Below are 19509 nucleotides of genomic sequence, written 5' to 3'. Positions count from 1 at the left end.
CTGCCTTCAAGGACAGCTTCTGGCTCAAATCTCACAATAGTGATAAAAAGTTCTCTTTTTCGGAAAGGCTTAGTAGGTCTTTATACCCACTGCTCTCGGCCTGCAAACTAATAGAGACCAAGTTATTATTTCCTGTTCTGCAGCAGCCTTTGAAGCATTGAAGATTAATAATAGGACCCCCTCAGGCGTCTCTAGGTTAAACAAACTAAATTCTTTCCACGATTTACAGAATGTTGATTGTGTTCACTGCTATTCACATGTCTCTTGAGTCCAGTTTCAAACGAGAATTGATGGACACAGCATTTCTTTTAACAGGAGCCTTATTAACACTGTATTTACTCTCAGGTGACACTTCTGTTCCTATCTTTGTCTCTATGTTTGCTGTTTCCTCAGAAGGAGACATTGTTTATTTAAGATCTACCTGTTATGTTCCATAAGTCACAGATCATTTTTGTCTTGCCGACCCTTTCCTTGTTTAACTATTTCTGCTTAACACTACAACATTGCTCTTTCCCTTTTGACACACCATTTCTTTATCTTGTCAAGATGCTTTTGAATCTTAATCCTGTTTTCTGATATGATTGTGATCCCTCATATCTTCACGTCATTTGGAAACCTTGGCCATCTTCTGTTTTATCAGACAGATTGTTGGCTGGGTACAGCCAGACAGGTGTTTTGAACTCCACTACTGTTTCTTTTTAGCTCCATGCCACTGCTAATTGCTTTCAGAATGCACAGTGGCAACTTCCAAACCCAAAGTAAAGCAAACCACTGTCTTCCATAAACAATGTTCTTCATATATGATTTCAGTCCTACCTAATAACAATTTCTATTTAATCACAAGTTGCCGAAGTACTCTACAGAGTGAAAGAGTTCAGAGAAAAGTTATTGAGCTGAATTGCACTGAACAATTTCAGATGTACATTTTAGAGCATCCAGAATGCTAAGAGGTTTTCATAAATATTCATGGAGTTTCTCTGGAAGTAATTTTGTTCATTCCACAGCTTCAGAGGAGCTGTTGAAACTGTCCAGCTATGTTGCATAGGCCTAGTACTCTTTATTTCTCAATAGGCTCTCAGCTTGGAGTCAAGCTAGGATTCTTCAATGCAATCTAAATTGTCTTACAAAATGTAGGAGGCAGAAATAGTCTTATTGTTTGCATTTGTTTAGTAGGTGAATCCTGTGTGCCATACACAGATAACGCTTGAGCTTTTTATAGGCATTTCCATTGTGGTTCTGGTAGATCACTGTAAAGGGCAAAGCCTGATCTTGTATCAAATTGCAGTTTGTTGTACACAAACTTGTGTGGTTGCAGCAACAGTCTCTCCTCCAGGCATACCTCTTTGATCAAGTAATAATTGTAGTTCCTGACAAGAGAGGGTGCAGGTGTTATATTTGTATTATCTGATATGATCTTAACTAATAAGTAACAAGTGTAGGTTTCTTCTAAAGAATTAAAATCACAGTAGCATAAATAAGTTATGGGGTTAATGAAGAAGAAATCATCAGTTACTTGTCTTTAAATAATAATTGCCCAACAATCCCTATTGTAAAAGATTGCTATTTAGATGAAAAAGCAGTGAAATATAGGAAGTAACAACTTAGAATTAAAAAGTAACTTCAAATGTCTTTTTATCTATATACATGGTTTATATTGTCTAAATTATGGTCTATATTGCTAAATTATGTCAGGCCTGCTTTTTTTCACAAAGCCCGGTTTGGCGGTGAACACTGAGAAACATGAAGTTCACTGATTCTGTGGAACCTCTATGTTTTATTTTCCCCCAAATGTCAAGTGGATGGTCTGTAGCTTTGTTATGCTGAAATATTTAAACCCAGCTCAAAAACTTAAAAAAAAATTCACTGTAATATTTTTTGTCTGTAGTCCTTCATCCAAAATGTCATATAAGCCAAATTTATGTACGTCAATTTAACAGCAGTCTCTAATCTTTTTCCCTGCCTAACTTACTTGGAAACTAAAGCTGTTAAAATTTTGTAGTGTTGTTAGAAATGCAGTTGGGTTCAGCAGTGCAAGATAATAGATTCATTACTAACAGATAACAACTTACATCACTTAGGCACTTATTTACCACTGAGATTGTGGTTTAAAGAGCAGCACCTTCCAAGAATCTTTAAAAGTCCTGGGTTCTCCTTTGAGTAGATAAATTGCAGCCTAATCATGTCACAGAACTATTCTGTCCCACTGGCCTGGATGAGGCACAAATAGTCAGTCTCTCCAGGCCACATGCCTCTGTGTCTTTCTGAAGAGTTGACAGCTTTAAATAGAGGGCAGTGGCTGTATCCATTTACACTACTGTTAAATCTCTGCCTTCAGTCATTCCTTGGGGTCATTCCAAGCATGCATTTGAACTTCTTCCAGCTGAGGAGGGAATTGAGTCCTTCTCTTTACTTTTCAGCTTGAGCAGTCTGGTCAGTAGGCTATTATAAAAGGACTGCATGCCTTTGCATTTTAGAGTGGGTCTCAACATCTTCATGTGAAGGACAAGTACTTGCAACATGCAATAGTCATACTCTGAGAATGAGCTTCCTGGGAATCCCCACACTTACCTTTTGACCCCAAAAGCATTTTTGCAGGCTTCATGCTCCTGACACTGCAGCGATTCTGTACCCATGAAGTCTAGCTCCTCAAGGAATTTGAGTGTAGAAATGCCAAGTGTATTCAGACTTTCAGGTTAATGGTTAGGTAGATAGGATTCCAGAAGGCAAATTAGCTTCTGCCTAAGAGCCTCGATATGTAATTGTGTAGTTTCCTGGCTCATCAGAAACATGCACTCTCTGGGGCCCAAACTTGAGACAATTCAGTGTTATTTTCAGATCAGCTTTCCTCGGGAGAAGCTCTCTGCTGCTATCTTGTGGTAGGCTAGAGAAAGAGACATCAAAAGCAAACATTCTCGGTCCCCGTCGAAGTCAAGCGTTAAAATTCATTCCGTTCTTGGACTAATAAAACATGGAGAGTGTGATGTAACATTTCAGGAGAGAAGAGTAAACAGCACGGTGTGTGGAACAACATAGTTGTTCACTTTTGTATATTGAGACTGTGTGCTCAAATATGGTTTATACGTACTTGTTTTGTTATTGGATTTGTAGGGGTTTTGTTCTGTGAGATAATTTGGTAGGATGAAAAAGCAGCACAGTATTTCTCTCTGTGGGATTAGAATATTATTTATAGCAGTAGTAGGGCCACTTGATGACCCTTATGGTTACATTAGACGGCACTTATTCAGGACATTTATACAGTACATTATATATCAGTGTCCAGAAAAAACTGCTTTTTTTGAGTGGATAATGGAGTTGGACATATTCAGAAGGAGGAAAATAATGTTCTCTGTAGATTTTTGTTGTTCTATGGGCCCTCACACTGTTGTAAGAACAGATCTGCCTGGTATCTGATGGAAAAATCATACCAGTGTTTCAACAGTAGTGCTTTCAGACACAAATCCAGCATTCCATTTGTAGATAACAGCTGGCAGGAGATGACACAAAGACACTTGTCTTCCAAAATCCCTCTGGTGGCACGGGGCTAGCCTAAAACCATTTCTGAGATCTGGGGCACCACAATCCACTGACAAAACGAGATAGGCTACAACTGAGACTGAGGCAAAGGACTGTTTTCCACAGGGTAAGTGTAGAAAGTGAGGCTTGCTACAACAAAATGGTTGTTTACATAGATGCTCCACTTTCCCCAATTAATACTGTGCTATTCTAAGCACAATTATTTGCTTTACACACAGTTTCAAGGTATGTTTACTGTAGACCACATCGAAAAATCTGAATTAGTTGAATGGGCTGAAATTGAATGGGCTGCTGCAACTAGATGGTTTCAGGCTTCTTAGCTAGTTAGTTAAAATGAGCAGGGGGATTTCCAATCAAGTGCTGGAGATGGTGGGACAGCTCTAAACAAGTGTCCATTAAATATGACTACTAGAAACTGCTAAGTCACTTGGACTGAAGTTTAAGAAAACAAACGGGCCTGCAAGAAACAACTGAGTTTTTCAACTGAATGAATGACTGACAGTAGCAGCTTGAAATGGTAGTGCTACCTTTATGAGCCTGTTTGTCAGTTCTCAGTAGTCAATAAAATGAATTGGAAGAGGACTTTTTAAGCCCATTAGTAATGCAAATGGAAAAAAAAAAAATGTTTGTTTTTTGGTTTTTTCCATGTATCGGCTTTGAATTGCTGTATTCAACATTCTTGTTCCTGAAAGTCTTGTTCAGTAGAGTCTGTGGAAAGTAGAATCAAGCTCCAAAAGACAAGGTAGGCTTTCTCAAATGCAACTCGGGATACCTCACCAGCAGTTGGGATCTTTTCTTTATACATTGTTGAAACATCTTGGTTGAAAAACCTACTGCATTTTTTTTGAAAAATAAAAAGAGCTGGGTGTTATGTGGACGTGCCAGAAGTAGAAATTCAAATTTCCACCCTGAGAATTAATTAGTTATCTTTTTCCCCTTTCCACAAAATGTAGAGTCTGGCTTAGGATGTGTGAAATTTAAAGAAATTGTAGGGCAGGAATTGGAGAGCAGAAATCTTGTAATTTTAAGTATATTTGTGTCATGTCCTATATCTTCAATGAGCTGAGATGCCTAGATTTAAATTATACACCATAAATAATGCTATTACTTGCTTAAACTTGGCTGTGTATTTAGTGGATGAATAGGTAATTAATCAATTACAAATTAATAATAAATCCACCAGAGAAGCTGGTATAGTGTGAATGCACAATGAATGTATAAAAGGCTGGCTATATATAATTTAGAGAAAATTGCGGCTTTGATGCCTTGGATGCTTAGGGTCAGTGGATTGATGAATGTTAGTGCAGTGTTTCCAATCTGCCGGACTGAGTAAAAGAATCTGTGGCGAGGCCAGTGTGGTGTTGTGTTGCGCAGTGCACTTAGCTGGGGAAGTCTGGCTTGTGGAGGCGTTGGAAGCACATCCTGGATTAGTGGGCTGAGAGCACCGAGCAATCATTCCTGAGTGTGGGGCGGCAGGAGCTGGGAGCACTGTGGCTGATAGTGCCAGTTAATGACAATCTAGTGGGGAGGAGGCAGGCTCGGCAAGATGCTGCCCAAAGAATATGTCATTAGAGCTGCTCATGGGAATGCTCTCAAGCGTTGTCTGTGCATCAGGGCATTGTGGGCATTCCCACAGCAGCTATTCCAGCCCTAAAGTGGTATCAGCAAGCCTCTGCTGCAGACAGAACTTGGTCGTGATATAACCGGAGCCAGCAGCTAAGCACCACGCAGCTGCTCACCCAACCCCCTCCCGGTGGAATGGGAGGGAGAATCAAAAGCAAAATTTGTAGGTTGAGATAAGGAAAATGTAGTAGTTGAAATGTAAATTGATAAGTAAAATGTATGAATGATAGTACATAAAAAAGGGAAGAAACAAAATTCAAGCAAAACCAATTGATGCACAATCGAGTTACTCACCCCCTTCTGAGCAATGCCAGACCCAGTTGTTGCACCCTGATCAGCCCTGCTTCCAGGTAATTCCCCAGTTTATATACTGGGGATGGTGTTCTATGCTGTGGAATATCCCTCTGACCAGTTCTCGTCACCTGTTCTGGCTGTGCTCCCTCCTCGCTTTCTTTATGTACCTGTTCACTGACAGAGTATGAGACACAAAAAAGAGTCATTGAATTAGGACAAATTTTGGCAGAAATCAAAATGTTAGTGTGCTATCAACATGATTCTCATACTGAATCCAAAATACAGCATTGTACCAGCTCTGGAGAAGAAATTAACTGAATCCCAGACAAAACCAGAACAAAAAGTTCTGTTTTCTTCACACTGCTTCCTTAAGAAAAAGAATTGCTGCCAGCCAGTGGCTTTTCTGGCAACATAGAAAGTGTTTGCATAGGGAGTAGGTCCCACACAAAGTTGCACTTGTGCCACTTAGCAGTATGATGGTTTTTTTCTCTTATTATTTATGTATAGAGGTTTGCAATCATGTCTTTTTCTAAAAGAGTAGGTTTTTCTGATTTAGCTATAAAGCCTTTAGAGATGAGAAGGACAAGCTGCAAAATACCACTGTCATACTAGGGTGTTTTACCCATGGAAGTACTCCACTGCATACTCAGTGTATTTAAATCCACTTGATTGATTGATACACATTGTTCCATGACAACAGATTCCAGGGGAAAATGTCCTCCAGGCAAGGCTAGATGGCGCAGTAGGTCAATGCATTGAAATTTTAAGGTCCTCAAATTCCTGTAAATTTCCACAGCCTCGCATGTTTATAGACATATTGGCACATTGATTAATGTCAAAAAATCTCATTACCTTTTGTGGCTTTTCTGAGTCGTTATTTTTCATACTCATCCAAGTAAAAGTCCATAGAGAAGAAGCTTCAAGATACTTTCTGGACTAAACAACATAAATACTTTCCTCATTTTTTGTACCTTGCCTTCCAAGCAGAAGTATAGTTGAGCGCAAACAGAGTCTGGCTGCTTCTAATTTGAGAAAATTAGAGTTTATTTCATTCTTACTGTCCTCTTGAATACCGCAGTAGTGTGTTTATAGATGTTTTGTATACCAATAAACCACTGTCTCCAAATACTTACCAAACATTAAAGAAATCTTCAGTGTCAGCTGTTTCCTCCATGGAAAAGGAAGTATTTTTTGAAAATACATTATTAGTGTGCCCTCAATACTTCTTCTGTCTACCATGAAAAAGAAAGCTGAGTCTAGTAGTGAAAAATTTCTGTTTGGCTTTGAAAACCTCAGGAGAACTAGCCCAACAGTTTTGTGAAGCTACTTAGTGAGCATGAAGTGGAATATTTTTTGGTTGCCAAATAGGTTGTAGCAAACTACCAGTTTCTCAGATAGAGAGTATAGTTTACATAAAAAGTTCAAGATGAGTGTCCGTCTCATCCATTGTTATTTGCAGGAGATAACTAAGTAATGATTAGTGAGTTATTTATATTATTTTAGAAAGTTCAGGAGAAAAGTTATTAATATTTGAGCAGCAGTATGTGGCATTTTAAATAACCCCTCTTATCAAAAAGGTTGAGGGTAACAGTCAGATGGTTAATGAACTGAGCATTTAGCATCTGCTCCTTTGAGGTGTCAAGTGCCTTTGCAAGGCACTGAGTGCACTCAAATTACATTAAAATAATGAGAGAACTCACTTCCTTACAGGAGATTCTCAGCCGTTGGCAGGATAAAGCTATTATCGTTTGGACTCTAATGGATAGTAGGAAAAAGCCATTTCCTTCTTTAATTTTTATTTTATTTTATTTTTTTTATGTGTATGTAGCTTTCTACCCTTGAAATGGCTTGTGGAAGTTACAAATGCTCTGTAAACAAATGTGAAAGCTGAGTGCCTGCAAGCAGAGTATCTTCTGTCTGCTCTGAGACGCAGGGTAAGCACAAAAGCTGAAGACAACAGAGGGAAATTGAAGAGAACAAGAGGCCACGAAAACCTTTACGTGGTAGATTTTAAGTCCTTCCCTGCAATCTGCTTCCGCAGCATAGTGTGCAGCTCCAGACGTCTCTGTGCGATGTGGCCACTCCTTTGTGTGGGGCACATGGTGGGAGCCCTCTGCTGCCAGCCTCTGCCCCGAGATAGAAATGCAGGTGCTCAACAACCTAACTGCACAAATCCCAGGGATCAGCATTCACAGCTCATATTCCTGACTTTTTCCAGGATAATCTGCTCATCCTGTCATGTGGTTGAGGTTGAGGAAGGTGCTGGTTTATATGCACTTTGTGAGGGTTTCTACTCTTAAAATAGCTGTGCCAGCTGCTTGTGGTATTTTCAATGGCTACAACATTGATTTTGGAAGATTTAGACCAGAAGGAAAGTAGCATCTGTATTCAACAGATGTGGAAAGTGACAGCAACTGAAAGAATCTGTGAAGATTTAAAGTGTGAACCAAAGTGATGCTGTTTTAGAACAGCAAATCCCTTCTACTTAAGTAGGAGCATTTTTCTTGAGGCAGTATCCATACACTTCATGCAGTGTAATCATAAGAGATACATGCAGAATTCTGCAGGACAAAATACTCTGGAGGTTGAGTGAAACCCTGGTGAAAAAGCCAGCAATAGCCGAGTATTTAAATTATTGAGGAAATTCTCTCCTGAAGCCTCCATTTCTTCTATGCCAAGTCCTACACAAATATTGGATAAAATATATGTAAATAGTTGAAGAAATTTGAAATAAAAGACAGCTGATGCTTATATACAGAGAGGCAACCACAAAGAAACAATATTTTTTATCTGATGAGTAGTGATAGCACAATTATATGATACTCCAGCTATGGTTGAAATTTTGACGATTTTATGATATTGAGAGTGAAGTTGCTCTGGGGAAGAAAACAGACAACATGAGTTTCTCAAGCTATTGAAGCATGGGGTCCATTCTGAGTCTGTGTCCTGTCACCAGGGCTGTGGTGGAACAGGCTGCTGAGTATTCTCAGCTCCTCTCTGTGGGAGAAAGTAAGCCAGCAAGGGTTTCTGAAGCTGGCACCATGAGATAAAGCTAGAACCCAGCTTAGCCCCAAACCACAGAGAGAATTGCTGGTCTTCTAGGGAGCTACTGTCATCTTTTTAGGACAATGTTCTTGCTCTACTCAGATCTCAGAGGAATATGGTGAGTGCCTGGTGATTCCTAGTCCCAGGGACAGCAAGGGTGTCTGTGCTTGGGGTAGTTCATGAAAGGCCTTGAAAGACAAGGAAGGGAAGTCAGAGAAGTGGTACTGAAAGGAAGATAACCAGTCAAAATGCTGGCAATAATATACTGGACAGATATGAGCAGGTCAATCTGGACAAGGCCGGGGAGGAAAGTTTCTTAGGTGCTGACATGAGACACAGCAGTCTTTTTAGGGGAGTTTTAGCTAGCTGTGTAGCTAGAAGAGCCTAAGCTGTAGAAATGTTATGTGGGAATGATGCTCAGAATTTAGATCTTATCTGTCAGTAAAGACAAGGGAGGATGTAGTCAAAGATAATTCCTAGGTTATTGATTGAGAGACTAAGTGATGTTACCTCAGAAAATGAGAGTGGGGGATATGTAGTAAGTAGATTTATGAGAAGGTTAAGTGCCATCAATTTACCAGCAAATGGTTTAAGATTGGAAAAAATTATAAGTAATGTGGGGAAGTAAATATCAATATAAAGAACTGGATAAATTATTAGTATTTCTAGGAATTTTTTCTCCTGCTGAATGAGCCACACAACAATCATATTGGGTAAATGGGGTTAGTTTGTTCTGTATCTGTGCTAGGAATTGTTCTTTGTATTATGTGGTACCTGGTAGCATTAAGACTATGCCAGGGAATTTTCTGAGAGTTTCCTACTGTGGTTTATAACTCAAAACTTACCTTTTAAACACCATGGACATCATTGAAACATCAAGGCTTATTCACTGATGATACAATCATGTGTCATGCCCTTTTCTCACTTTCCCTCAACATCTTTCTCTTATTCTTTGCTGTGCTATGTCATTTTCTGATCAATTAGAGCAATCCTTTGTGCATCCTTACTCATCCACGGTGAAGCAGTGAAACTTCTGTCTTCTGTCCCAGACATTGAATATTCTGCTAATTACCAGCTTATAACTTCACATGTTTAAAAATTTATTCTTAGCAGTCACAGAGAAGAAATCAAGAATTCCCCTCAAATTCATGTAAATTCCTTAATACATCTTTGCAAGCGATAGGTTTCGTATAACAAATATTTTTGTTGCTTACTCATGCTTTTGAGTCATTATCCAAGAATAAAAAAATAAAAACTTCATTAGATCAATCCACATAAAAGGAAAGTATTCCTTCAGCAAATTTTTGTTATCTACTGGTTTTGACCATAATGCCATCTCACCTGCTTTCTCACCAATTCTGTTCACCCAGAAAGTTTTCTCAAGGATGTATAATTCTGACATGAGAATATGTGAATAACAGCTTGATGGTACCAGTTTTTCTTTTTTGACCTCATCAAATCTCATCATATAGCAATACCAAACATCCTATGTGGGCAGAACAGGAATGGTGAGAGACCAGTTATTTCTTTCTTGTGTAGCTGGTTGTCATTATTAATCTTTTGAGCATCTAGTGAATCTTTATACATACTTTGAAGACTCTGTGGTTGCCCTGGGTTTGGTTAATTTTGACTCATAGGAAAAGATCAAAGGATCATGATAACTCTGTTGTGGTTGCACAGAGCTGCACGTTTTCTTTGTGGTAATGTGCAGTAATGAAATGCCTAGAGAGATACCATGAGATTTGCCAAGTGGCTTACCTCATGGTGGATTCTCACCTTGTAGTACTGAGAATGGAGTGTGGTTGTGTGAATGTTGTGTAAAGAGGAAACCATGGATGAGAGACAGGAGAAAACAAAGATGTTACAAAACCAGCAAACAGTGACAACAACATCTAGGGTATTAGAAGTAAAAATGAAAAGGAGATACATTATATTTAGAAATTTTTTAATCTTCTGGATTATATTCAGACTTCAAAATCAGTATGACCTAATGGGTTAAGACCTCTTAAATTTCACAACTTTGTGTGGTCTGTGCTTCACAGATATATGATTTGTATTTTGGCTATAGTTTTCTTTACTTGTCACAATCACCACTCACAATGTAAGGATATAAAAAGATCTTGTCTGTGTGGTTTTTCCTGTGTCATTTAAATCCCCTTCAGGTTAGCAGAGTGTGAGTGAATCATTAAGTTGCTATTACTACCAGGGGTATTCAGGCCCACCAAATCCTTTGGGAGTAAAAGGTGAATGGATCCTTTGAATGGTGAATATTACACCCTATGATAGTGTAATAGCTCCATCAGTATGTGGTACTGCTGGTGCTTCCACCACCAAAGACCTTTTTGAGACACCTTTCATTCAGTTCCTCAAAGTCTCCTGAAAATGTAGGCTGTAGAATTTAATTGTTTGGACAGTGATCTCATCATTTTACACAGCTAGCTAAAACTCCTCTAAAAAGACTGCTGAGCCTCATGTCAGCACCTAAGAAACTTTCCTCCCTGGCCTTGTCCAGACTGTAGGATTTAATTATTTGGACAGAGATCTTTACATTTTACTTTTAGTAAGCAGTACTATGACCACTTCTCTCTGTTTGAATTCTTCCTCCTCCTTTACTGTTCTGTTGCTGTATCATTGACATTTCTAGTGAGTTCCTTGTCCACATGGCTCCATGCCCTTTCCAAATTTGTTGTAGGACACTTTTGCCTCCTTTTGTTCATCTAAACCCACTTAAGTTTCTAGTATGAAGGACTTCACCTCACCCAAATGATTTGGTGTTATCTGCTTACCTTCCTTTTCACTTGCCACACCCTTAATTTTGTGCTGTCCAAAAAACTTCTGTTTATTTTAAAATTAAAATTAATTCTGAAAACGTGAGATAGCATGCAGTCCTGGAAAACTGACAAAAGCAGTTTGGTGCAATCTTTTTAGAAATTATAAAAAATATTTCTCTACATCTGCAGATGCCATTCAGCAGACGTCTTATAACAGAGGATGTATGCCTAAACATTGTAACAGTTCTTTAGTAAGTTGAATGCTTACCAAGTGTTTCATTATAATTGTCTAGATGAGCACTCTTGTGGACCTTCACTACCTTGTAGGGGATTGTATTAGTGCAGATTCATATGGGGGTTCAAGATTTCAGGATTTCCAGAGTCATTGATCTTTTCCACAATTCCTTTCCACAAGTCTTTCCCACAATTCTTACCAGTTACAGGGTGGTTTCATGTTTCAGTTACCTGCAGTTGCTGCTTTAGCATGTGAGCAATGAAGAATTTCCTTTATATCCTTTGTCATGTATATTCAGTTTCTTAAATACAGACTTTTATCTTGCACAGTACTTGATTCCTTTTTCCCATTCTTCATTGCTCTTTGTATTCTGTGGTATCTCTGCCCTTCTTGGTGCTTAACAAATGTATCAGTTCCTGCTGGAAGTTTGGACTAGAAGGACTTTCAAGAAGTATACTGAAACAAGGCACTCATGTTTGCATTTTTCAGAAGACTTTTGGAACATTATAAAGCACAGGGAAGTCAGGATCTGCCTGGAATTATAATCTCAAGTACAAACACAAATTGCCCACAGTCAAACCTTACCAACAATAGCCTGATTGTACTATCTGAGATTAGAGATGCTACACTGAAAGGAACATTTTATTTTTTTCTTTGTAGCCCACAAACACAGAGATGCAGTGAGAAGGCAAGCAGAGTTTTCCAATGGCCATATTGTGCTTTGCCACAGGGTCTACTTGGTAACAGGGAATGAAAGTGATCTAGACATCTAGACCAGTCAGCTTTCTTCAAGAGAAAATAAAACCTATACAGAGGGCATCTTGGTTGTGCAAATCAAGTAAGACATTAATTTGAACTTTAATAACCACAGCTCTGTCTCCCCACAGCTCTGTCTCCACAAATCAGCACTGCAAGCACTTAAGAATCACAAGCTAAAGCGGGAAGCATTGGATCAGTTTATTTCCTAGAGTAGAGCTGAAGGAAGTTGAGTGGGGTCACCTGCAAGTCTTCTGAGAAATTAGAATGGTAAGGCCTTTCAGAAATGATTGAATTTTTCATCTGCAGTTGAAGTCCCCAGCACAAATGTCATGTCTCATCTTTATCAGTGTGTGCATGTGTGAGTGGAGGATGCTACAGGATATGACTGGTTCTCAGCTGAAAACATTAAGAGAGAAGATCAGTGCTGCCAAAAGATTTTGCATGACACTTGTGTACACTGCAGACTCATCAAAATTTGTCTAGTCTCAGCAGGAATTCTGAGTGCATTGGACCAAGATGTCCGGCAGTTGTATCTACATCTTTATTTCAGTGTGATAGGGATGGTGCATCCTATCATTTTTATATAAGAAAAATGCAATGCAGTACATTCACACAAGAATAAAGAACAGACAGGAATTAATGCCTTGCCCTCTGCCATAGTGTTTCCTCAGTAACCCTTGTATTTCACACTTTCACAGAGGATCTTTGATGATCCGCACAAATTTAGAATTTCAGCTTTGTGATGAAATTGCAGTTTCATATAGAGGGCAGCAGTAGGCAGAATTTTTCCACAATTTTTCATTATAGGCTCCAGTCACAGGCAGATGGGAAAGCCAGAAATAGAAGGCCCACTTGCAGAAGTGAAAGACACATTTGCTGTCATCTATCTTGAGCGCAAGAAAGAGGTTGCAGCCTCTCTTTTCGTTCTCAGATGATGCTGGATCAGAGGATAATTGTGGTGGAACTTATGGAGAATAGAACTGGGAGAGGCTGCTTACGTTCTTAAAGTTGTATGTGGCATAGACCCAGTTTTGTCCTGTTTTTAAATGGTCCCATCTTTATGCTTGGAAAATGGCTTTGAAAATGTTGATTTTTTTTTTAAGACTGTTTCTCTTCATTGTAGTACCTGGAGCTCTCTTTTTGGAGCACTTGCAGGAGAGGTAGATGTAATGTTAGAACTTGTGTGTCAGATCTGAGATCTCAGTGAGGCAAAGTATTCTCACAGCCCAGTTCTGATGGCAGCTTTATAACTACTGATCTTGCTTTTCTTTCTAAGCATGCTGTGCAATCACAAAGATGCAGGATTTCTTGCATAAACACCACACCATTGCCGTCTCTTCTGAGACTGAGCTAAGAAAGGAGGTTTTTTCAGCATGAGTCAATGCCTTGATTCAAGAAATGCAGCCTGCCTTTTTGAAGTGCCCCTTATTGTAACCACAGGCTGCCTTTAGAACGGCAAATCTCAAGACCATAAACTTAGCTGACACGCCTGTGATCTGCTTTCAATTAGTCACAAAATCCTTCTGCTAGCCACTCACCCCAGTTGCCATCTGTAGAAATGACTTATGGTGTTATGAACCACTTAGAATCTGTTTTAAAAAGTAAGTCTGAGATTTTTATGGAAAAAGGAAAGTCTTTTGGGCCTTGGACACTACAGTAGCAGGAGTAAACTTCCTGTGTTTGCAGTAGTACTCATGAGCCCGTCATGAGTGGGCACTCCTGAAGGGCAGCATGTGGGCACTCAGGCAGGAGACTCAGGACTAGAAAACAGGACTTCAGTGACTGAAGTGGAAACATACCGGCACCAAAAATTTTGTTTTCTTTCTTTTTTTCTCCTTTTTTTTTTTTTTTCTGAAAGAAATGGAAGGATCATATAGGAAATTTTTCATTTTTTGAAGGAGGCAAAATGTAGGCTAATTTCTAAATTATATTGCCGGCATTCACTTTTTAAAATGTTTTCTGTAAAAAAATGGATTTTAAGTTTATTTCTAATTTTAGAGTATTAGGCAGATAATTAGGGAGATTTTTCCTGTATAACATGCAAGACTGGCGTCGTATGTAGAGTCATGTAACTTCCACATCCTGGTGTAAAAATACACAAAAGGCTCTCCTGTGTATTTTCCATTTTTCCCAGAAACAGGAGGGGTTTTTGTATCTTTATTCTAAAAGCGCTTCTTTCACACTTTTGGGGGGGTTTGGTCATAGAGATATAAGCTTTCTTTGGCAGTCTGCATTACTTAAACTTTCCATTTCCCTAGGTCTTAATAAATATATATAATATACAAAAAGTAAGAAAAGAATGCAATTTAGTATGCAGCATGAATCTATCTGTGGTGTAATTATGCTGTTTATTAATCAAATAAATCCATTTTTTAATGTATCTTTGAATGCTGACTACTGTGCCCAACACCTTTCTGATATTTAAATAAGCAAATATGGTCTAATTTACGTCATCCTTTTGCTGGTATTTTGATTTCCTTCTCGCTGTGTTTTCTTACAGACAGAGGGACTAATCAGTGTTGTATGTAAGGACTGAATGGTTTTGGATTTGCTTCAATTCTGATTTGCAGATATGGCTTGTCTTTCTTACATGACCCTGAGCAAGTTGCTTTCCTCTCTTAGTGTAATCTTTGTAGACAAGACTTTTTTTGTAACACAGTCCTTACCTACAAAATCTCTGTATTTATGTCTATGTGACCTGTTTCTTGGAAAATAACATTTATGCCATGTCTGAAAAGCACTGATGGTAGGTTTTGTGGCAACACCTGACATTTAGTTTGCAGCTGATGAATGTGTCTGGAAGCTCTGTTTTGTCAGCATTCCTTCACTGGCCATCTGTGTTAGGGACATGTAGACTTGTGTTCTGCTCAGCATGAGATATGTTTATTTTGTCCTGATAAATAGCCTCCTGCTCATTACTATTAGAAATTTTTAAGTTAATTTTTTATTTATACCTGAGAACCTTTGCTACATGTGATCAGCCACGATGTTGAAGAAGAAATGTTCCAAATGTCAAACTTTAGCCATTTGTTTTTTAGGTGTTGAAGTCACTGGAAAAGAGATCAAATTATTTAGTACAGGTTGTAAGGAAAGTTATTGATTGATCTGAAGTCCTCACACTTTACATTTTCCTGGGCCTCTTCTCTGACCAGAGGTCAAGTTCTCTCTCTGGTGTAGTAAAACAGTTTATTTGGAAGGGCACGTCATCATCCAGCTCTGAATGTTTAGGTCTCTTGCAGTATTAGATTAAAGAATAATGACGTTTATACCAGAGATTAATTTGTTTTGGTGACAGAGCAGAAATGCCCATTCCAGCAGCTAAACTGTGTCACAAGGATAAACTCAGTGATGGAGCCCCTTTGCTGTGGCCTTGCCAGTTCACTCTTGAGCAAGGAGCACCATTCAGTTCACTGTTAACTGGAGCTGCTCAGACTGTGCCATAGTTCTGGTTTTTCTCAAGATATTAGGTGAAGGATTTTTTTTCCCCCTATTTATTGACAAAGTTGGGAAAAAATATTTTGGGCACACCTTTAAATGGCTACAAACTTTCTGTGCAACTACAAAAACATTCTGATCTTCCAAAGAGCGAACCAGGAGGTTCAAAGGTGTTCAAAGGTTTTTGAAAAATCTATTGCAACACTCAGAGCATCTAAATAAATTGTGACAATAAAGTTTATACGAGTACACTGACAAAAGATGTTTCACAGTCACTCTGAGAGTGGTCCTGAATCTCTCAGTTTGGATTCAAGGATTTCAAGGAACCAGCACACTCTTCAAGATTAACACACAAGGCTCAAGCAGAGGACAAAGAGCCAAAAAAACTCTGAGGCAGCAGCATAGATCCTAACATTTCCTAACCCTATCTTTTGCTTTTTCTGTAATGTAGTCTTTGGGAAAAGTCCGAATTGAAGGAAAATAAATATGAGAAGATTGTTCAAAGAAAAAAACCAAAATGTGGCATAATTGAAATTGGAGTTGACAGCAAGTGAGTTTATTCTTTGCATTCTAATAAGAAAGCATAGAGAGGAGAGGAGGCCTGAAAAATGCACAAGGACTGGAAGCAGGAGTGCAGTCAGTGGTAGGTAAGAGGAGAGAAAATAGCTCCAAAGAAGGAGCCATTCAAATTTGAAGAGATTAAGAATGCTTGTGATTCCAAAAATAAAAATAAATGTTTTAATGTTGAGTGACCCAAAAGCCAAATCTTGTTGCTTGCTTCTGAAGGCACAGGGAAAGGGAGTGTTCAAATATCTGTCAATAACTGTTGAAAAAGGAGATTTAAAATGTACTCTCATCTTCCCTTATAGCATTTCTTTACAAGAATAGATTTGTGATTTTTATATTTCTATAATATATTCCAATAATTTCTAATAATTTATGTTATTATTATGTTTTTATATTTCTATGAAGAAACATATTTCTTTATAGAAGAGATTATTTGTGTTTACCTGCTAAGCACATTCCCTTTTCCCTGAATACTTTCCTTCTAATGCAGTCTTATTTTTTCTAATATTTTTTTTCTTTTTCTACTGAAATGAAGCACAAAAACTGCTTTTAGAAAGGAGTAATAACTACCTAAACAACCTGTGGTTTTCCTTTTTTTTTTTTTTTTGGATGCTGGAACAATTTATTTGCTTTTGTTCTTGAGACTGAGATTGTCATCTGACCAGATATAGGTACTTGCTTAGTGTTGGTGCTGTCAACATTCAGAAACAGAGACAATGGCTTGGCCAAAATCCAGCTGTCATTAGAAAACTCCTTCTAAAAAGAGCTCTGTGGGATTTCAATTCCATCTGTCCTTCATCACGACTTCAAACATACCAGTATTTCTAAAAGCCAACTAAGTTCCTTCTAGGTCAGTCATGCTCTCCAGGGACCAAAGTAAAAAAGAAAAGCTTTAGCTGACAGCTTTATCAATGATATATGAGGGAAAACAGAATTCAGTGCTGTTTTTTATAGCTGCATTAGTTATGCATTGCTGGCAATTAAATATCGTTTTCAGCAGTAAAATAAGAACACAGCTATGGGTGATTTCTTGTCCCTTGAAAAGCTTTCCCACACTGGTGAACTGCAAACTGTGCACATCGAAAAGGGAGCTGGTGGAAGAAATGCATGAGACAGAGCGGGACAGGACAGGGTGAGACGGGATGGGATGGGATGGGATGGGATGGGATGGGATGGGATGGGATGGGATGGGATGGGATGGGATGGGATGGGATGGGATGGGATGGGATGGGATAGTCAAAATCCTGGCAGGATCTTAACATAGCTAAAAACACTGCCTCATATCAGGAACAGATCTCTCTACAGGTAGTTAGAAAGTGAGGATGGAGAAAGATGGTAAAACTTCCAGTGGTTACCTTGGGAAAGGGGAAGAAGTATACTTTGAAAAATTACTGGTTTAGGGGTGTGTGGCTTCTCCAGGACCTGGGAGCCGTGTGCTTGTACCATACATATACAGCCAAAAACTGGGGTAGAAAAAGGGGGATTTCCAAATATGTTTTTGCCTAAGATTGGTGAAGTCCCTGACACGGACTCTTAGTTATAGGCTACTCTGTAAATAGGACATCCGTCACTTTCAGTGAGTATTAATTGAATGTCAGTAAACCTTTCAGACCTTCAGAAGCTCAGCCAATGTGCAGTGAATCAAAGCTGCTTAAAACAGCCAATCCTACTGATATTCTCTGAAGGTAGTGTATTTTGAAGAGTATTGAACAAGATATAATACGCCAAGCAAAACAGGGAAATATGATCTAGAAGATACAATACCTTAGTTCTAGTACCAAAGCTAGCCTGGAAGTAATAGTGAGTAGTATTTTACTTTTGCAGTTAGTACAATGCCTCATCGTTTAGCTTTGGCATCTGGAAGCGAAAGATTTCCTGTCCACAAACACAAAATTTCCCTTTAATTGTGTCAAATTTATTAGGTGTTGAAGAAAATGATCCTTTCCTTGGTCTTTTGTTCAAATCTGTGGCTGCCTTACTTGAGGATTGAGATAGTGGCAACAGTCTAAAAGTTGTGAACGAGAGTAAATGTGATACAGCCTTTTGGGCACAGCCAGCTAGTGGTTTATGCTTTAGACCAGCCTTTCACAAGGGGATAATATTTCAATTTAAGCTTTCAGTATAAAATTACACTATTGTTCTGTCTCAGGATTGATTGAGCATTTGAGGATAAGTATTATACAGTAGCCTTCAGGAAAAAAAAATAAACCAAACAAAAAAAACAATCCAAAACCCAATCTGGTAAATGTGGGGGAGCTTTACTAGATTTTCTCAAGAAGACCAGAGAGAGAAGGGAAGGGAGGGTTATAGCCATGGGACCTGCTGAAATCCCTCAGCTGTTTCTGAGCTAGTCATGACTGGCTTTGAAGGGACTAATTCAGTGCAGAAATATAATTTATTTTCCCATCTGGTTAGGGAAGGTGGAGTTCAGGCTTTAAACATAGGATCAAAAGTTTTCTTGAAAAGTGATATTTTAAGATTTGAGGACCTTTGAAGATACTTGTCTTTCTACTGAAGATGCTTGTCTTTCTACAAGTTAATAAAATCCATATCCATTGATGATAAATGGGAGGTGTTTATGTCATCAGCGAGGATGTTACAGCATCACAAAATTTTTTCCAATTTGTTTCAGTGGTATATTTTATGGATTGAGCTACTACTTGACATGCACATGGGATTTTTGTAGGCTTTCAATAGTTCCATAGTCCTGTTAAGCATATTGAAGAAATATCCACGTGAATTATTTCTGAAGTCTGACTTTCTGAGCATAACTGCAGAGTGCTGTACCAGCCTGGCTATATCAATCACTGAAGTTAAAAAAAATTTAGGAGTCTATATTTAATGTTGTTCTAGAGCTGAACTGTGCCTTTTCTTTTGGGATGATGTCTTACAAATGCTTTCTGTCTTCTCACATAATGTTTCTTGAGATTCAGTCCATTCTTGTGATATTCTGCCAGGACGAAAAACACGTATTCAAGATCATGACTGCCATCCTTAAGCAAGAAGTGGGAAAATGAAGACCTGCCTGCTGTAGGACATGGCTAGGTTCATGAACTTGAAGGTGCAGAAGTCCATGATGACACCCATCCATGACTCCTGGAGAAGTTATTGAGGAGTCAGCCATCATATTTGAGAAGTTGTGGCAGTCCAGTCAAACATTGAATAATTCCCTATTTTTAATAAGGGAAACAAGTAACACCCAGGGAACTACAGGCCAGTCAGTCTTACCAGTGGCAGGTAAGATCA

At 38.7% G+C, this 19509-nt stretch overlaps 1 protein-coding gene across 7 annotated transcripts in view; it reads right to left on the bottom strand.

Moving 5' to 3' along the window:
• Positions 1–19509, bottom strand: part of LOC135459660 (oncostatin-M-specific receptor subunit beta-like) — a 116248-nt gene that overhangs the window by 34902 nt on the left and 61837 nt on the right. For all 7 annotated transcript variants that reach the window (XM_064735892.1, XM_064735890.1, XM_064735897.1 and 4 more), the window contains one exon: positions 5452–5625. The gene's annotated coding sequence lies outside the window, so the exon portion shown is untranslated. The remainder of the gene's footprint in view (positions 1–5451; positions 5626–19509) is intronic.

The sequence above is a fragment of the Zonotrichia leucophrys genome, chromosome Z (assembly GCF_028769735.1).
Source record: "Zonotrichia leucophrys gambelii isolate GWCS_2022_RI chromosome Z, RI_Zleu_2.0, whole genome shotgun sequence".
Lineage (NCBI taxonomy): Eukaryota > Metazoa > Chordata > Aves > Passeriformes > Passerellidae > Zonotrichia > Zonotrichia leucophrys.
This window is presented reverse-complemented; position numbering and strand designations above follow the sequence as displayed.